Below are 18,440 nucleotides of genomic sequence, written 5' to 3' on the forward strand. Positions count from 1 at the left end.
AGGTCAAATAAGTACCACCGTTTGATACATTTGTTGAAGCTCTACAACTTATGTATAAAGCATTTTTTTCCTAAAATGTCTTGTTTTCGAGATATTCCACCGGTTTCAGACTTTTTCCTCACCCTGTATATATATGTATTGCACACATTGAGGAGTATTTCTGGCAGCAATTAACATTGCTCTTATGCAGGAAGTGTCACATATAAAAAATATCATACCTGTTAAGCACGTAGCTACGAATTTTTTAGGAAGTGTCTACACTGCAGTCATCTACACGTAGTTAGACAATACGTCTACAAATTATGTCACTTCTTCCTTGAGAAGAAAACTTGATAAATTTTACGGTCCCGACAACGGTCTTCATCAACTGTCTATTATTTAGTTAGCTCTGGCCAAATAAGTGATTCCTGTGTACGAATAAACATATTTTTAATCAAACTATTAAATTATATAACTAAATGAAAAATAGTATTTGTACTAAAAAAAAACATAAAATATTTGTACCAATAAAATATATAATGCTTCGATACGGATTTCTCTTCTCTTTAATATTCTTCTATTCACCAAAGAAGAAGTTCCCGACAGAATGGTCACAGCGGTCACAGCAATAATGTTATTATACAATTAATACGCGGTCTCGTCCCGGCGAAAAGCAAATGGAGGAGACTGTGTGCACAGGGCACAGGACGTGAAATAACATGTGCCGCGCCGGCCGCGCGGCAAGAAGTAGAGTCCAAATAATCAGAGAGGCGCATTCTGCGGCTCGCTTGCTGATTGGCTGACCGTGCCACCAATCACAACCAAGAGTGTTGGGCCCGCAGCGGCCGCAGCTGATTCCGTTTGCGAACTACAAAGTAACGTATATATATTAAGGGTCGACAGGAGTAAAGCCCCTTGCACAATGCCAGGCAACAGGCAATAGGAACAGGAAATAACCAAAAAATCGTTAATTACAACCTAAAAAATTCGAATGCTATGATTGGTTGGCAACAGGCAATAGGCACAGAATTTCCAACGTGACGGAAACTCTGTGCCTATTGCCTGTGTCACTGTTTATTCTGCATTTATACATGATTTCTGATTTCTATTCCCTGTTCCTATTGCCTGTTGCCTGGCATTGTGCAAGGGGCTTAAGAGTAGAGACCTCTGTCGGGTTGGCTTAGCTGCGAGTCCGTATTTTATTTATTATACATTTTTTAAGAGCCAAAATGGAAAATCCGGCTATGTACCGGGTTGCGGCTGATCTTACTGATTAAAACGAGCATAATTTTAATGAGATTCGTTAATTAATTTGGCTAAAATTTGGGAAAACCCGTTTCAAAGCAGCTTTGCAAGCCTGAAAAGCTGCTTTAAAACGGTTTTTCCCAAATTTTAGCCAAATTAATTAACGAATCTCATTAAAATTATGCTCGTTTTAATCAGTAAGATCAGCCGCAACCCGGTACATAGCCGGATTTTCCATTTTGGCTCTTAAAAAATGTATAATAAATAAAATACGGACTCGCAGCTAAGCCAACCCGACAGAGGTCTCCACTCTTACTCCTGTCGACCCTTAAGGTGCCCGTTCATGAGACGCTGAAAATGAGCGTCAACAAGGTTAACGTATAGTGATTTCGCTTTGACGCTAGCGTCAAAGAAATGAAGTTGAATTTGTTTAATATTCAGCGTCGTCGCTGAATCGTCCTTAGAGCACAGTTGACGGAAAGTCGACGGCAAGTCGACTTTTATAAGTCGACTTCTAGTCGACTTCTAAAAATGACGGAAAGTCGACTATATATATATATATATATATATAAGTCGACTTCTAAATAGTTGACTTATAAAAGTCGACGGAAAGTCGACTTCTAAATAGTCGACTTATAGAAGTCGACGGAAAGTCTACTTCTAAATAGTCGACTTATAAAAAGACGGAAAACAGTCCAGCAGTCATTTGTATTTTATATTAAGCGGCGTGTCATGCATCATCAATATGGCGGCGAATCTCGAGGAGGAGCAGAGCTTACGCGAGTGCGAGGAATACGTGCCGCGAGACAGGACACGATAAGACGTCGTAAAGCGCCGCGCTATCGACCACCGCCACGAAACGTCGTCATCGTCGTCGTCATTCACAGTCCTCGTCATCATTGTCTTCCCGTTGACTTTTGTAATTTTCACCTCGTTTCAAGATACATAAGGGTGCCGTCCCATGCAGGACGGAATTTCGGAAAACGGTATCTCGGAATCATTCTGATTGGTTAGCCCCATGGGGCACAGTACAAGCCCCATGGGGCTAACCAATCAGAATGATTCCGAGATTCCGTTTTCCGAAATTCCGTCCTGCATGGGACGGCACCCTAAGCGACCTTCAGACGTACGTGGGTTTATTTTATCGACGTTAAAAGTTGGCGGGAAAGTCGATTTCCTGTCATGACGGAAAGTCGACTTTTAATCGGCGGTTTTTGAGATATTCGCCGACTTCAAGTCGACTTTCGTCCTTAAAAAAGTCGACTTCTCTGCCAAGTCAGTTTCGGTAGAAGTCGACTTCAAGTCGACTTAAAGTCGACTTTTTGCTCTTACCCAGTGAGAAATACCTCATCAAAACGATATCAAATTGACGTCAAATAGATGATTTTCATCTATTTGACGTCAATTTGATATCGTTTTGATGAGGTATTTCTCACTGGGTAGGGGTCGATAATCGTCCCAGTACAATCAAACATAGACTTCGAAATACGTAAAATATTAATTATTTTCAAGTAATATCTTTAAGTAATAATATTTTATGGATATATATATAAATAAAAGATATTATTTCTGAAGATTTTTGCTTGCTGAAAATGAGCGTCGAGCGTCTACGTGAAAAGGCATCTTTATGTAATACTACGTTTACGCGAGCGTTACTTCTGTAGTAACTTACGATAATTTACTCCGCGTAAACGAGTGAATTATCGTAAGTTACTACAGAAGTAACACTCGCGTAAACGTAGTATGTGTCAAATATACCTACAAAGGTTACGTTGCTCGCAAGATCAGGTGCGGGCTCAATGGGAACCATGGAGGGGGTAGAGAATGCGCCTCTCTGATTATTTAGGACTCTACTTTCGCGGTGGTCATTGTTCTGGTTGTTCTGGTTTTAACGCGGGAAGCCTGAAACAAGATTTTTAACCAAGAAAATCGAAAAATAATATTTCCGATGAAGAGTAAAGTGCTCTTTAGGCTTCTGTTCTGGTCTTAACAATTTTGTTCTGAGTTGTTCCAGTGGAGAACACGATAGTTTTAACGCGAGAAGTCTGGAACAAGATTTTTAACTAAGAAAATCGAAAAATAATATTTTTGATGAAGAGTAAAGTGCCCTTTAGGCTCTTGTTCTGGTCTTAAAAATTTTGTTCTGAGTTGTTCTACGCGGTTAGAAATATGTTCTAGATCGACAGTTTTGTAAGTCATTTTGTTTACGAATAAATGGCCAAAAACTGTTATGTTTAAAAATTTTTTTTTTCAATATCTCTTAAAGTTTTTAACCAATCGAACTAATACTTTGGAACAATGTTTGAAACAGCTAGAACAATCTGTAGCGATAAAAAAATTTTCGATTTTCGAAAAAAGGCCGGGGAACCAGCAAAAAAAATCATTTTTTTTATTTTATTAAAAAACTGTTTGGAATTAAGGAATATCGTTTTGGAACAATGTAGTACAAGTTCAGAACAATCTGGAACAACTTTCAAAAATATGACCCAGTAAGCAAAAAATCATTATTACAATGTTATTGCAACGATATTCTAGAACTTGTAATGTTGTTAAATATGTAGTTCTTAATGTTGTATAGAACATCATTATAAACATACTTTGACCACGATTCCGAAATTTCAGTAATGTTGAAATAGGAGTGCCATAACGTTGCAAATAACATTGCGCTAAGGTTTTTCTATCATTCCTGTAATGTTTTGAGATAAAAATTTAAACGTACCTACTATCAACTTTATTACAATATTATATTAAGATTACCGTAATATTAATTCTAACATTTATTTAAAGTTGTTATTGATATTTTGTTTTCATTTCAGGCAATATGTATTTATTTTCAATAAAATGCACTACACTAATTACTATAAAAAAGTAGTTTTATTTATATGAACAAATATATATACATATACATATATAGGTTTTATTATGAGATTTATTTCGTGTGCCAATTATCTCTGCCAATTATCTCAGAAAGTATTGATCCTAGGAAGGGATTCTAGGAAGGGGTTTTTGAAGTCAGCCTTCGGATAAGGGAAATTAAGGTGCCTTCTAATTCTTCTTTAGGCAATGCGATACAGGTGCTCCAGTTCAATATAACTCTATTACTATTTTTTTCCAAACTCTTATTCTTTCAAAAACCGGACAAACAAAAAACCGGAATAACACATATGTAGAAATAGTGCTCTTTATGTGCTAATTATGTGCTCTATTCACGATTTTTGTGCTCGAGAGGTTTCGCGAAAAATTGCAATTGAAAGTGGGGATCCTGGCTTAACGTAAGCTAGCACCTCCACTCATTAAAATTACATATAGAATAAAAAACTGTTTAGTAGAATTATGTGCTTTTTATGTGCTTTCAAATGCCTCAAACAAAATTAGTCTATCTGTAATAGTTCAAAAGATATACGCAAAAGAAAATCTATATACTACTGATAAGAGTAAAGTATCAGTTAAAATACAGAAAGCAAAATAATTCTTGTCTTAAAATGTTTCTCGATTAATGTGTTCTCGAAATATGCACAATGAGATTTCCGTGTTCATCCTCTTCAGCCGACCCAAACGTGAGCATCCCATATGTACAAGAGTAAAGTACCAGTTAAAATACTGATAGCAAACTGATTTTAGTGTTAAAATGTTCCTCAATTTATGTGCTTTCAAAATATACAGACCCAGGCAGCATGTTAATATTCTCCGAGTGTTCGCTGAATGTTATAACCGTTACGAAATAACTGTATCTGTGTGTTAGGAGTTCGCACCTAACTAATGTTCGAAGAATGTTCAGAGAATGTTCGTGGAATATTATGATATAACGTTTGACGAGCTTTCGTCAAACATTCGGATAACACGGGGGGATATTCCCTGTATACAGGGGGCAATTTTCGGGAAAGCAACTTTTGCAAATTATCCATTTCCAATGGCGTATTCAAGATAAATGCTTCAAAGATAGGGATCCCTGAACCAAGGGCTAGTGCTTGACTTCCCGAATTCTTGGGAACAGGAGGACGAAGGGGGATAATATTACCCATTTCTTTAATCCTAAATTCACCATTGAATGCGCGTAACAGATAGGCCAGCAGGCCAAAAATATAATTTATCTTTCCTTAATTTTTTTGCGGAATCTGTAAAAGGAGGAGAAGGTGAATGAGGGATCAAACACACTCTCTCACTACCGTCATTGCCGTAGCGCTAAGAGACAAATGCAAAGCAAATAAAACAAGTAAATTTTCTGCTTTGAAGTTGTATTTTACCAGACTAAATAAATTGACTATAAACTAAAACTATTTAAGAGAAAACTTTTCAAACATAAAGCAAGAATTTTTAAATACAGTGGAACCCGTTTATAATGTACATGCTCTAGATCGGGAAACTGCAACTTTATACGCTAGACGACGTTAAATGCGAGATATATCTCATTTCGTAGGTATCATGCTTGGTGATACGTAATAGCGGGAAAACATATGTGGGATACATTATAAGTTATAAGTGGGTTCTACTGTAAGTGCAATGAACTATTTTAAAACAAAATTAACATGTAGGGGGAGTCCGGGAGACTTTACCATAGAGGAGAGTTGAACCACTTCAAATATCTCGTTCAAATTTTGAACAAAGAGCTTAATCCGAGCACGTGACAACATGACGCTTGGTAGTACGTTTCGACTGTGAGTGAGACAAACGTGTTTTAACGTGCTCGGATTGAGCTCTTTGTTCAAAATTTGAACGAGATATTTGAAGTGGTTCAACTCTCCTCTATGGTCAAGTCTCCCAGACTCCCCCTACTCATATTCATTTCACATTTCTAAGAACCTAACCTGAGCATCTTATAATAATAAAAAATTGATTTTCACTGACTCAATACAAAATAAAGATACATATCTATCACATATTAGTCTGGAAGAAATATACATTGATTGACATACGTTAATAAGTTCTATAATTTGTACTATAAAGAAAAGTATCTACTATAAAGAAATATTATTAAATAATTTGTACTACAAAGATCAGTTTAATTCCACTCTCCATACGTTTTACGAGTCCGTGCTTAATACCAATATGAACGTAACCACCATTATTTAAAGGCTTAATATTCACATAGACTGGTGTTTGTACTATACACCGTAGGGATCTAAAGACAAGTCAGGATGATCAAGCTTAAGTTCAGTTAGCAACATTTTTAGCTGAGTCAAATTAACACGTGAAGAACAATACCATCTTCGAAGGCGTACAACTAATGGCTCAATATCTGGTTCTTGATTTGATTCTGACAAATTACTATCAATACAATTATTGAAAATTTCAGCCATTCTTGTCGGAGTTAATACTACATTTGTTGAAAGCATTTGCGAAACAGAATCTTCAGCATCACAATCAGTTTGGGTAAAATCCATAGCATATTAGTTATTATTAAGTGAAGAGATTATGGGTTTATCACTCAAAAAAGCACTAACATGAGAAGAACTTGTGTTTGGGGAGCAGAGAATAACAGTAGGAAGAGGGGACATCGCATGATCTTACTGTTGTAAATCATCATCCGATATGTTTTGTGTTGAATTCACTAATATCTGTGCCATTTTCTGAATTTGACGTTGACTGACAAATTTTTTTTCCGACATTTTTCCCTACTAATGTTTGTAAAATATCTGACGTCTATATTTTAAGAGATTAACCAAGTAGTCTTTTGAATTTCCACCTTCCTAATCTGAAATACACGAAAACACTGTAAAAAATCAATTTTTAATAATTATCGTAACAAAAGCAATCATGATTGTCATAGAGACTAATAACTGGTTATCTAACCTCTATGCACGACTAGCCTACAACTTAACGTTAGGTTGATAGCAAAGAACGTTAAGTGTCTACATTTCGTTCTCTGCCATCAGCCTTATAATTCCTGCATAAGAAGAAACATTATAAACTTACCTGGCATAATGAAATGATGTTCACTGTGCAATAATATTTAATTAAAACCCGTAGAAAAGATCTGTGTCCAAGCAGTCCAAGTTAGGTGAGAGAGAGAAAGGTAGATTGATAACCTTTGCTCACAATGGACAGGCGCAGAGATGACGTCACGCTCACCGCGCTGTTACGATGCGATTCGCGTCTGCGTATTGCGGACGAAGGTTAATACCCCTTTCTTCTCTCTCTCTTCATAACCTTCTTCTCACTCATTCCCTTTTTGCCTTTTATTCTGTTCATCCCCCCTTGCTCCATTCCCAATTCCCAGTATCCTTTATTTGATGATTCGATCCGTTTTTAGAAAAATTCGGATTTCGTGTATATTTTGCTACAAGTGTTGGAGCAAAATGTTCCGAAAACATTTGCATCTGAACACAAAAATAACGCGACTAAAAGGCAAAGTAGTAATATACCTGCAACGTTCGTTCAACGTTTAGATCAAACTCTTTGAAAAAATTTATTTTCAGAATGTTAGCTAACTGTTCGGAATCAAACAGTAAACATATATAACACAAAACTAACATTCAGCGAACATTAGCATGCTGCTTGGGATACAGAATAAGATTTTTATGCTCATCCCCTTCAGCTGACAAACCTTCCTGAAAGTGAGCACCAGTATACTTACAAGAGTAAAGTTCTTACTAATATAACAATTCGTTTCCAGCCTATTGATTATAAGCTTTTATGAGCTTGTGGAATATATACAATAAAATTTTACTGCTGACTCTTTTTTTATGAAAAAAATTATGAAAAAACCTAAATAACATTAATTTTTTGACGAAAATGTTAAAACATTATTATTTTATAATTTTATTTTGTAAAATCGATAATAGGATGGCTATGAGAGTCAGACGCAGTTATCGGTGCGTAAATGATCAAAATCACTAATTTATTCCAAATAAATTACAATCGAACGTTTCGGCTCAACACTTCGAGCCATCTTCAGCGATGTCAAATGACGAAAATTAAAATGTTACAAAGTTCTCCATTCCAACGTGGTAAGTTTCCTTGTTTGGAGATTTCTCAGATTTCAAGAAACGAAATTGAAAAAGACTACAAGATCCATATCTGTAAAGATAGTTACCCTGTTACATCAAGTATATTCATTAAAAAATCCATGGTAACTCACCAAGTAGTCTGGAGAACAAATGCATCAGAACAAGCCGAACGAGGCGAGAATATAAATGCGGAGTGAACATCACAAAGAAAAATAATCTGTACTCAGGGATTCTGAGATCCCGACGGCACAACGCACGAAACGGTATATATATATATATATATATATATATATTAACAGGAAAAATGTCTTAAGTCAAAAATATAAACGTGTAGGTCAAGCAAGTAAAAAATAAAACTAATAAATATTCCGTGTACAAACAATAAAAATTATAAACGTGTAGGTCAAGCAAGTAAAAAATAAAACTAAATATTCTATGTATAAACAATGACAGGTGATACGACGCAAAATGTTTATGGACATGGTTTACAATTTGTTTAGAATAGACACGTATGCATGGTGCATAAACTCTGTATCGGTTTGCAAGTTGAGACTATTCTTTTGTAGCTTAATATGTATGATATTGATGTAACAGGGTAACTATCTTTACAGATATGGATCTTGTAGTCTTTTTCAATTTCGTTTCTTGAAATCTGAGAAATCTCCAAACAAGGAAACTTACCACGTTGGAATGGAGAACTTTGTAACATTTTAATTTTCGTCATTTGACATCGCTGAAGATGGCTCAAAGTGTTGAGCCAAAACGTTCGATTGTAATTTATTTGGAATAAATTAGTGATTTTGATCATTTACGCACCGATAACTGCGTCTGACTCTCATAGCCATCCTATTATCGATTTTTAATTTCGAGAGTCCTAACTTATTATATTATTTTATTTTGTAATTTTTATTTTATAATTTTTTCTAATCTGGTTATTCCTATACATACAATAAATGTAAGATTAATCCTAATTTGATGTTGATTTTGCTATAAAGACAGAAACAATAGTTTACAAAATTAAATTAGTTGAAATTGTTTTGGTTAATGTATTGATTAAATTGTTTAATAAGACTTCAGACAATTTTTTAAAATTAGTATTTCTTACATAAATATTGTTATATGTAAAATTGTTAGCAAAACATAGGATAGTTATCAGTATCAAATATTTGATAGAAAGTGGATGGAAGAAGTACATGCAGGAATAGATAGGAAGAATTGAGGTATACAAGTAAAATATAATTTTGTATAGTAATATAATTATATTAATATTTATAAAATTAAATATATGTGTTTGTATATATTTTTAAAGTTATTTAATATGAGTTATGAGTAAGTATTGCAAAGTTGCTAAATATTATGGAGAATTTTTTACTGAGATTCTGAACAATATATAAATACATATAAATAAACATATGTTTAACTAATTTTTAACATTCTCTTTCTAATAATAGAAACAAAATGTAATTTTCAAAATTAGTTACTCTTTAGTAAACTTTAATTTGTATTTATATAGAATCTCTTGTGTATTGTTTTTCATGACAATATTACACGAATAATAGTGCAGTTCACACTACAATTGCGCGACTAATACTTGAAGGATATATTTGTTTTCTGATGTATAATAGAATCAAAAAAGGTAAAAAAAGGCGCCAAGTACACGCAATGTATTTTGTAAATTCAAAAATCCAACCTAAGTGGTAGCTTTATTTCTTTTTCACAAAATTATATTACTTAACTTAACTCAAGTGACATATATTTCAAAAAAAGATATAAAATCTTTAATTTCTTCTTCACAAAATTATATTACCTAACTCAACTCAAGTGACATGTATTTCAAAAAAAGATATAAAATCTTTAATTTCTTCTTCACAAAATTATATATTACCTAACTTAACTCAAGTGACATGTATTTTAAAAAAAGATATAAAATCTTTAAATTAAATTACGCCAATTGCAAAGAGAATATGTATATTGCTTTGAAAGATAATTGTTGTGCAACTACTTAAAAAAAATAAAACCCAAGTGGTATCTTTGTGTTCCTATTCAAGGGTCTTCCTATTCCAACCCAAGTGGTAATAGCTTCTTAATTCTCTTTAACAAATTTTTAATATTACAAAGAATTATTTTAATTACAAAGAATTAAAGAAGTAACAGTACAAAATAAAAATATTTAATTATAACAAAATAAATAAATTTTTCTTGTAAAAAAACTTGGCGCTGCTTTTTTACTCCTGTCGCATTCTTCCCTAAATTATGTTTATTGTTTTTTATTCAATCAAAAATCTAGTACTACTGTTTAAATTTTAATGTTTAAATTTCAAAGTCTAGCAGCGCCAAGTTTTTTTAAAATATATGTCACTTGAGTTAAGTTAAGTAATATAATTTTGTGAAAAAGAAATAAAGCTACCACTTAGGTTGGATTTTTGAATTTACAAAATACATTGCGTGTACTTGGCGCCTTTTTTTACCTTTTTTGAAAAAGGAAATTTTGTACTGATATCACCCATTTTGTAGTGTTAAGCAAAGATCTGCAAAAAATTTTTATTTTTTATTTTTTAATTATTCACGAAATTAGCAATAACAACAAATTAAATTTTTATTAAATTAGCAAATTAATAATTAGTTACAAAAAATTACTATTTACATAAAAATTAATAATATTTAAGAGTAAAAGTAAATTATATATTTCTCACAAAAATTAAAGAAACACTAAAATCTTTAAAAATAGGCAAAATTCAAGCAGCTGTAACTTTGTTATAAATGAACAAAATTTAAATTTAAAGCTTAAAACCTGAATTTTTACATTATTTTCATCCATTTGTATCATATCTACATGTTATTTATAAAAATTTGGCAATTATACCGTTCAATAGAACAAAGTTTCAGCTTTAAGAATCTATTTTTTGAATTGCGATACGATGATTTCTAAGGGAATTATGAGCAATCAAAGTCAAAATCCTCATTTCTTATTCAATCCGCGATAAATCAGTAACAAAAAATCGTAGAAACATTTAAAAAAAAAGATTTTGCAAGGAAAACTTCAAGCTTTTACGTTAGAAAGTCGAAAATTTTCGCAGATTTTTTTTGTGCACTTGACAGGCCCACAAAGTGAGAAGAAAATTTTCTATTTTGTCTAGCTCGTAGTTTTCTATATGTAAAAATTACCAAACTCACAGAAACTAAAAAATAATAGTAACCTTTCGAAAGTAGAAAGTTTGAGCTTTAAAATCCTTTTTTTAAATTTAAATTTTGTTCATTTTTAACAAAGTTACAGCTGTTTGAATTTTGCCTATTGTTAAAGATAAATTTATATAGTGTTCCTTTAATTTTTGTGAAAAGTGTAGATTACTTAAAAAATTGGTAATTTGTCAGAGAAAAATTTCTAGTTTGTGAAAGTTAGTAATTAGGTAAAAATGAATTAATTTCTTTTGTAAACTGGTAATTAGTAAAAATAAATTCTTTATTATTAAAATAATTAATAGATGGTTTATCAAAAATAAATTACTATCTATTTGAAAATTAATAATTAGTGGAAAATAATTATTAATTTTTTCAATAATAAATAAATAGTCTCAGATAAATTACTTATATTTTAAAAATTATTAATTGGTTGAATATAAATAATTTAATTATTTATATTATTTATATTAATTATTTATATTATTTATATTATTTATATTTATAAGCAGTTAAATGTGGTTTAAAAAAGGTAATTATGAAGGAGAGGGGTTTCCTCACCGAATTGGCTAAAATTTTAATTTTGTGTATTTTGGTGTGTAAAACATGAATCTATAAGTTAAAATTGTCGCTCTCAATTAGGAAAAAAGTTATTAAGTACTAAAATTGATAGTTGCGTGGTTAGAACAGGTTTTATTAACCGTTCCTGTTTCTTATCGATTTCGCCATTAACTCGGCTAATTGTTCTTCCACGGATTTTGGAATTTCCGCCTCGACATAACGTATCGACATAACGTATCATCTATTATCTATATAATATACGATGCTATATTTTTATTATCCATTTGTCAATTCAATTAGAAAAAAATTCAAATTCTTTTATTTGAAGCACTTGTGAGTTTTACAAAAATGTCTCTCGTTATGTCTTGTATCTTTATCATTATGATATCGTTCAAAATTGCTACTCTTAGAAAATGTATGGATAAGCTTGATAGGACTTGTTATTTTATCTACGAATATGCAATTAACAGATCCAAACAGTTAAGTGACAAGTATATCGACAAAGGTAAAGTCTTATTTGCTTGAATCAACATGCTACACGTATGTATATCACGTAAGTATGACAACGGAATGGAGATTATTGGAAACGATCGGAAAAGGACATAAAAGATAAATCGCGGATTTATTTATGAATATTCTATATTAAACATAATTAAAATAAAGAAAACTGCACTTTGTAATTTTTAATAATATATTATAATATCTAATATGTATATATGTATATATGTTTGAACTATCATAAAACAGTCATTTCATATAACTATTAGCAAGATTTTGAATTTATGTTTACTATTTATTGGTTCATCAAATATACTTACATATAGAAATATTGTTAAAAATATGTACCACATTGTAAGCTTCTGTCGGCCATTTACCTGCAAAGGAGTAACATCAAAGTATAATTACATATCCAAAGATAAATAATTTTGAGTAGAGATGTATATATCTAAAATCTACTTACACGTAGGAGTTGATAATAATCTCGTTGATTGGAATGTGGCTTGGATCAGTCAACTCGCGAAACTGTAATATAATAATAAATCGATTAGAATTTTCGGAAACATCACTTCATACGATTCTTTCACACGATGACGGTTAATGTTAATTTCCGATTACCTTATTATTATGTTTCGCGTGTTCTATACTTGTCGTCATGACGAAACATCTGACCGAGACATTGCGCTTCTTGGCTACCTCAATGTATCTCTTTCTCGAAGCTGGATCGGGATTGGTATTGTCTATAACTATACTTTTTCCTTGATTCAAGTATTGTTGGACTGCTGCAATGCACTTCTGCCAGCTCCCTAAAGTGTCTCTGTTGACGTATCCGTATTCCTTTAGATAATTCTTTGCAAAATGTGATTTTCCGGAGTCTGGACTGCCGACCATAAGTGTACCACCTGTTAATGGATATCTATAACCACGAGGAAAGAGCGGGCCTCTGTTCACATTTGACGTTCACGACGATATTCGTGTTATGCACGATGCTTCTGTCGAAATCGAGGAATCACATGCGGAAAAGTTTTACTTAGGTATTTATCATTAAAAGAATACTTTGTATAATTCTCTTTTATGTTATTTTTTTATTTTTTCTTATTAGATCATGGTACAAGAGGAACAAACACATTTTTCCAGCGAGTAGATGGGAACCTTTTGATCCAACGAAAAGTTACGACAAGTATACAGTGTCGGATAAAAATAGGAAGAAAGATAAAATCTGATAAACTTAGATTCAACGAATTGTCCAATTTCGTTTAAAGGATTCAGATTCAAAGGACTGTAAATATTATAACCAGATAAATAACTTTGTTTCATCGTACAATTGATTCGTTATGCAACAGATTGTAATATATATATATATATATATTACAATATATATACAAATATATATATGTATATATATTGTAGCTACATTGTATTTTTAAGGACTGTGATTTTAATTCATTCAGTTATATAATAATATTTAATTCATTTACTCGATTATGTAGCTCTACTCAATTAGTCTTTTGAATCTGAATCCTTTAAACAAAATTGGACAATTCGTTGAATCTAAGTTTATCAGATTTTATCTTTCTTCCTATTTTTATCCGACAGTGTATACTTGTCAACTTTTCGTTGGATTAAAAGGTTCCCATCTACTTGCTGGAAAAATGTGTTTGTTCCTCTCGTACCATGATCTAATGAGAAATAACATAAAAGAGAATTATACAAAGTATTCTTTTAATGATAAATACCTAAGTAAAATTTTTTTCCGGCATGTGATTCCTCGGTTTCGACAGAAGCATCGTGTATAACACGAATATCATCGTGAACGTCAAATGTGAACAGAGGTTCGCTTTTTCCTCGTGCCTAATCACAATATTACATACATTAAAATAACATGCCAACATTGTGATATTGCTTCATAAGTTTTATCATTTAGTATCTTTACCTTAGTTACAATAAAATTGTAAAACGTATAATGGTGCGGTAATATAAGAAAGATCTCCCTTGACATACATTAACTGATCTGCCATTACTGTTTTAAGCTCGCTGAATTCACGCTTCAGAACTTCTAAACATCTCTGAAGAAGCTGATAGATAGAATTACCTGTGAAAATTTAATTTATGCAGTAGAACATTTATGTCACGCCAATGTTACTCCAAAAGTGACACTGGAGTATTTTAATAACTTACCCACTCGGCATGTTATGTTGCTGAAATATTGAAATATTCGGAAATGGTGCAGAAATATTTCGTTAACATTTCATTTGTAACTATGCATCGGAAATATTTCAGAAATGTACCTGCATCATGTTTTTTATAATATTGCATTAACAATATTTCTGAAATCTTTCAGAAAGTTGTTTACAATATTTGTAAGTTTCTGTAATATTGCAAAAAAATGTAGCAGATGCAATATTTCAGAAATATTTCTGAAACATTATAAAAGTAATATTACGTTTGCATTGCACGAATAATATTTCTATAACATATCAAACGCAACATTGCATTTAAAATATTTCTGAAAATTTTCTGAAAGATTGCGTAGGTAATGAAAAATTGAATTGCAGGCAGTGAATTTCTACAATATTGCAGAAGAAATATTGCAGATGTAATGGTTTAGAAACATTTCTGATACATGATAAAATTATTATTTACATTTACATTGCACGTGTTATATTTTTGAATGTTTTACATACAACATTGCAACTGTAATATTTCCGAAAAGTTGCTGACAGACTTTAGAACTTATATAAAATTAAATTTATTATTATATAATTATTGCATTTTATTGCATTTTTTCTCTTTTATTAAGAATTTTCTGATATTCCAAATTTTGTCATATGGCATTTTTAATATAAAATATTTAATAATATTTAATATAAAATAATATTCGACGTTGACTGGCAAAAAAGATTTATTCGTATATCTGTATTGTTAATATTGTTATGCGATAGCTTTATACTCATCAAAATAAGCAAGTATAAGAAAGAAAGAAGCGTCAAAGGATCAAAGGATCACCACTACCCTGTTCAATCATCGATGTCAAGCAACAAGGTGCCGGTATACTACTTGGATGGGTGACCGGCTGAGAGACCGGACTTCGGACAAACGCGCGGCGGCTATACGCACATGGCTTAATATATTTTTTTTGTTCCGGTAACAAAATATTTCATTTTTCACATATCAACAAATAGTTTTTGCGTCAGTAACAAAATTTTGTTTGCTAATACAAAACATTTTTCTCAGTGTAAAATGTATTTGAAATATCTCTGAAGTGTTTCTGCAATATTTCGTAGATATATTTCAGAAATATTTCAATAATATTACCGAAATATTGCCGAAATCTTTCAGCAAAGTTGCATTTGAAATAATTGTGCCGATTGAAACATTGCAGAAATGTTGCAGAAACGGTCGTGAAATATTTCTGAAATATTGATGAAAGGTGTAATATTTCAAATGGAATTTTGCAGAAATGTTTCTGAAATATTACATGCCGAGTGGGTAAAAATTCTCTAAATCACTGAGACATTCACCGTTCTTCATTATAACACTCCGACGATAGCCAGAATTTAGGAAAATTATTTTATATTAACTCAATAGGCGTTAAACTTGCATACATAGGGAGCTTTCCAGCAAGTGACACAAGCCGACACAAACGTCGTTCTATCTTTCTTTTTTGGCAATGAGTAACAAAGACAAAACGATACCTGTGTCGACTTGTGTCGCTTGCTGGAAAGCTCCCATAAGTGAATCTCGCGTTTTATGTAAAATTTTGTAAGAAACTGGTAATCTAACCTACTTACGAAAACGATACGATAACTTACGATAATTCCTTCGCGTAAACGGGAAAATATCTTTTCGGCATTAGCTCCCTGCCGTCAATATATCTTGATATATATTGGGAGATACAGATCGCTTCAGATTGCGGCTGACAGCGTACCTCCAAAAGTCAGAAATGCACATTGAGAAAATAGGGGAGAGGCGGGAGATCGCAATATTATCCATGTTATGCACAATCTAGGTTAACCTGTGTAAACACTCGCGTAAACGTAGTAAGTATAAGTATATATAGTATAGTAAGTAACAGTAATATATAGAATAGAAAATAGATATAGGATAATTACATTATAAAATAAAACAATTACCATGAATTAATCGTCGCGTCGCGTAAAGAGTCACAGTCGGTCTCGCTCCGACACTACCGTGTGTCTCTCGATAGGTTAGGTTAATTGAACTGACTGATAGCGCTCTGAACGCACTATCTGCACTGCGCGCAGTACACACACGTATTATAACTGAACTGACTGTGACAGCGCGCTGACGAAAGCGCCGCCAGTGTCGAAAAAGTGAAAGTGACATTACTCTGTTATATGTATGTTATATTGAGAGACGTCGGCGTTAGGAGGAGGAGAAGTATCTTAATATAAAATTTTCACATTTCGACTTTGCGTCGCAATATCTCCGCTCGTAGGGCACGTAGCGGAAAAATGAAAAGAACGAACCCCCCCCCCCCCAAATCGACCCCAAGCTATCGATCAAGCCTACTTAGAACTTGATCCGTTCACTCGTTACCGAGATCTCAACATCTCGAGTACTCGCAACCCGTCGCGTCGCGTAAAAGAGTCACGGTCGGTCTCGCTCCGCGTATACTTGGCGCGAGACACTACCGTGTCTCTTGATACATAATTTAATTATAATAAGCAGCTTTACTTACGACTTGCGTAAAAGCTTCTTAGTCATCTTTTAGCATTTCCTCAAAAGTAAGAAAACTGTTAATAGAAATTAAGGGAAGATGTTCTCCAATCTTAGTATCTTGTACAGAGTTTTCCTTATGATATATTGTTCACTGATGTTTATCTTAGCCAAAGTCAAATTTTTCAAATGGTGGTTTCTTGAATTTGATGCAACAATTGATCCCATATGTTAAGAGTTAAGACATATATTCATTGTTCTGTAAATATAAAATATGCTTACAATAATATATTTATATAGGGGAGACCGGGGCAATTCGTGACAATACGAAAAATTTCCCGCGCGGATAACTTCTATGCATTTTCTGGTAGAAACCTGTATTACAGACCATAAATGGGTCTAATGGTCCTCTATATTAGAACAAAATTCGGTGTGCGTATCTACTATGTTTCGTTATCAGTGGCGGAAAAAGTGTTTACCTCGTGTAAAAGTAAATTTTTGAATCCACGGATATTTGTATTCAATACGAAGCAATTGCTTCCAGATTTGAAACGGTAAGTTTTACTTGTTCACCTGGCATTTACATACACATGTGTAACGCAGGTTGCATGCATTTATTTCTTGTCTGGGTTTTTCGGACCACGAAAGATAAAAAGTGACGCTGGGGCATTTCGTGACATGACCGCCTGGGGTAATTCGTGACACATTGCGTGAACAATCCTGGGAAAACGATGACGATATATGACATCCTTTCGATCGTCACCGATTCTTTGCCTTTAGCCACAACAAGTACAAACATCAGGGTCGGATTTAAAGCAGCAGGAATCTTTCCTTTCAATCCTGACGTTTTTGGTAAAATCGATTTTTTACCTGGTCAAGTCACTGATCGAGCATGGAATGGAGATGACCAACCACGGCCAGGTACCTCAACTGAAAATGATGTGTCAAGGGCCTCAAACACAAATGAAAGCGACGATGACATCCCCCTCGCTCAGGTCCTTCAATCCCTTCGATCGTTCCCAAAAGCGGGCGAAAGGAAAGTCACGACAAGAGGACGAAAACGAAAGAGAAGTGCAATTTTTACTGACGCTAATGAACTCGATGCACTTGTTGACGAAAATGACGAAAGAGTACAAAATAAAAAAAAGAATATAAGGATCAAGCCCTCCAAGAAACAGCCAGCTTGCAGAGGACGTGGACGCCCGAGAAAGGTCGTTACTCACAGTTCGGAAGACGACGAAAGCGAAGCCTAACGATTTTTTGCCCTTCCTATTCCATTTAATGTACAATTTGATTAATAAGAACCTTTTTTGAGTGAGTAAGTGTACGTTTTGATATAAATCATGAAAATAG

General features: G+C 33.1%; 1 long non-coding RNA gene across 1 annotated transcript in view; it reads right to left on the reverse strand.

Moving 5' to 3' along the window:
- LOC139775264 (uncharacterized) overlaps positions 1–613 on the reverse strand; it is a 3,019-nt gene extending 2,406 nt beyond the window's left edge. The window contains exons 1-2 of the long non-coding RNA XR_011718783.1: positions 505–613; positions 219–407 (exon numbers count right to left, since the gene is read on the reverse strand). This is a non-coding gene — a long non-coding RNA (uncharacterized lncRNA). The remainder of the gene's footprint in view (positions 1–218; positions 408–504) is intronic.
- Between the last annotated feature and the right edge of the window lie 17,827 nt (positions 614–18,440).

This window comes from Temnothorax nylanderi, unplaced genomic scaffold (assembly GCF_030848795.1).
Source record: "Temnothorax nylanderi isolate EJ_2023f unplaced genomic scaffold, tnyl_v1.0 TNYL_tig0095_pilon, whole genome shotgun sequence".
In the NCBI taxonomy this organism is placed as follows: Eukaryota; Metazoa; Arthropoda; class Insecta; order Hymenoptera; family Formicidae; genus Temnothorax; species Temnothorax nylanderi.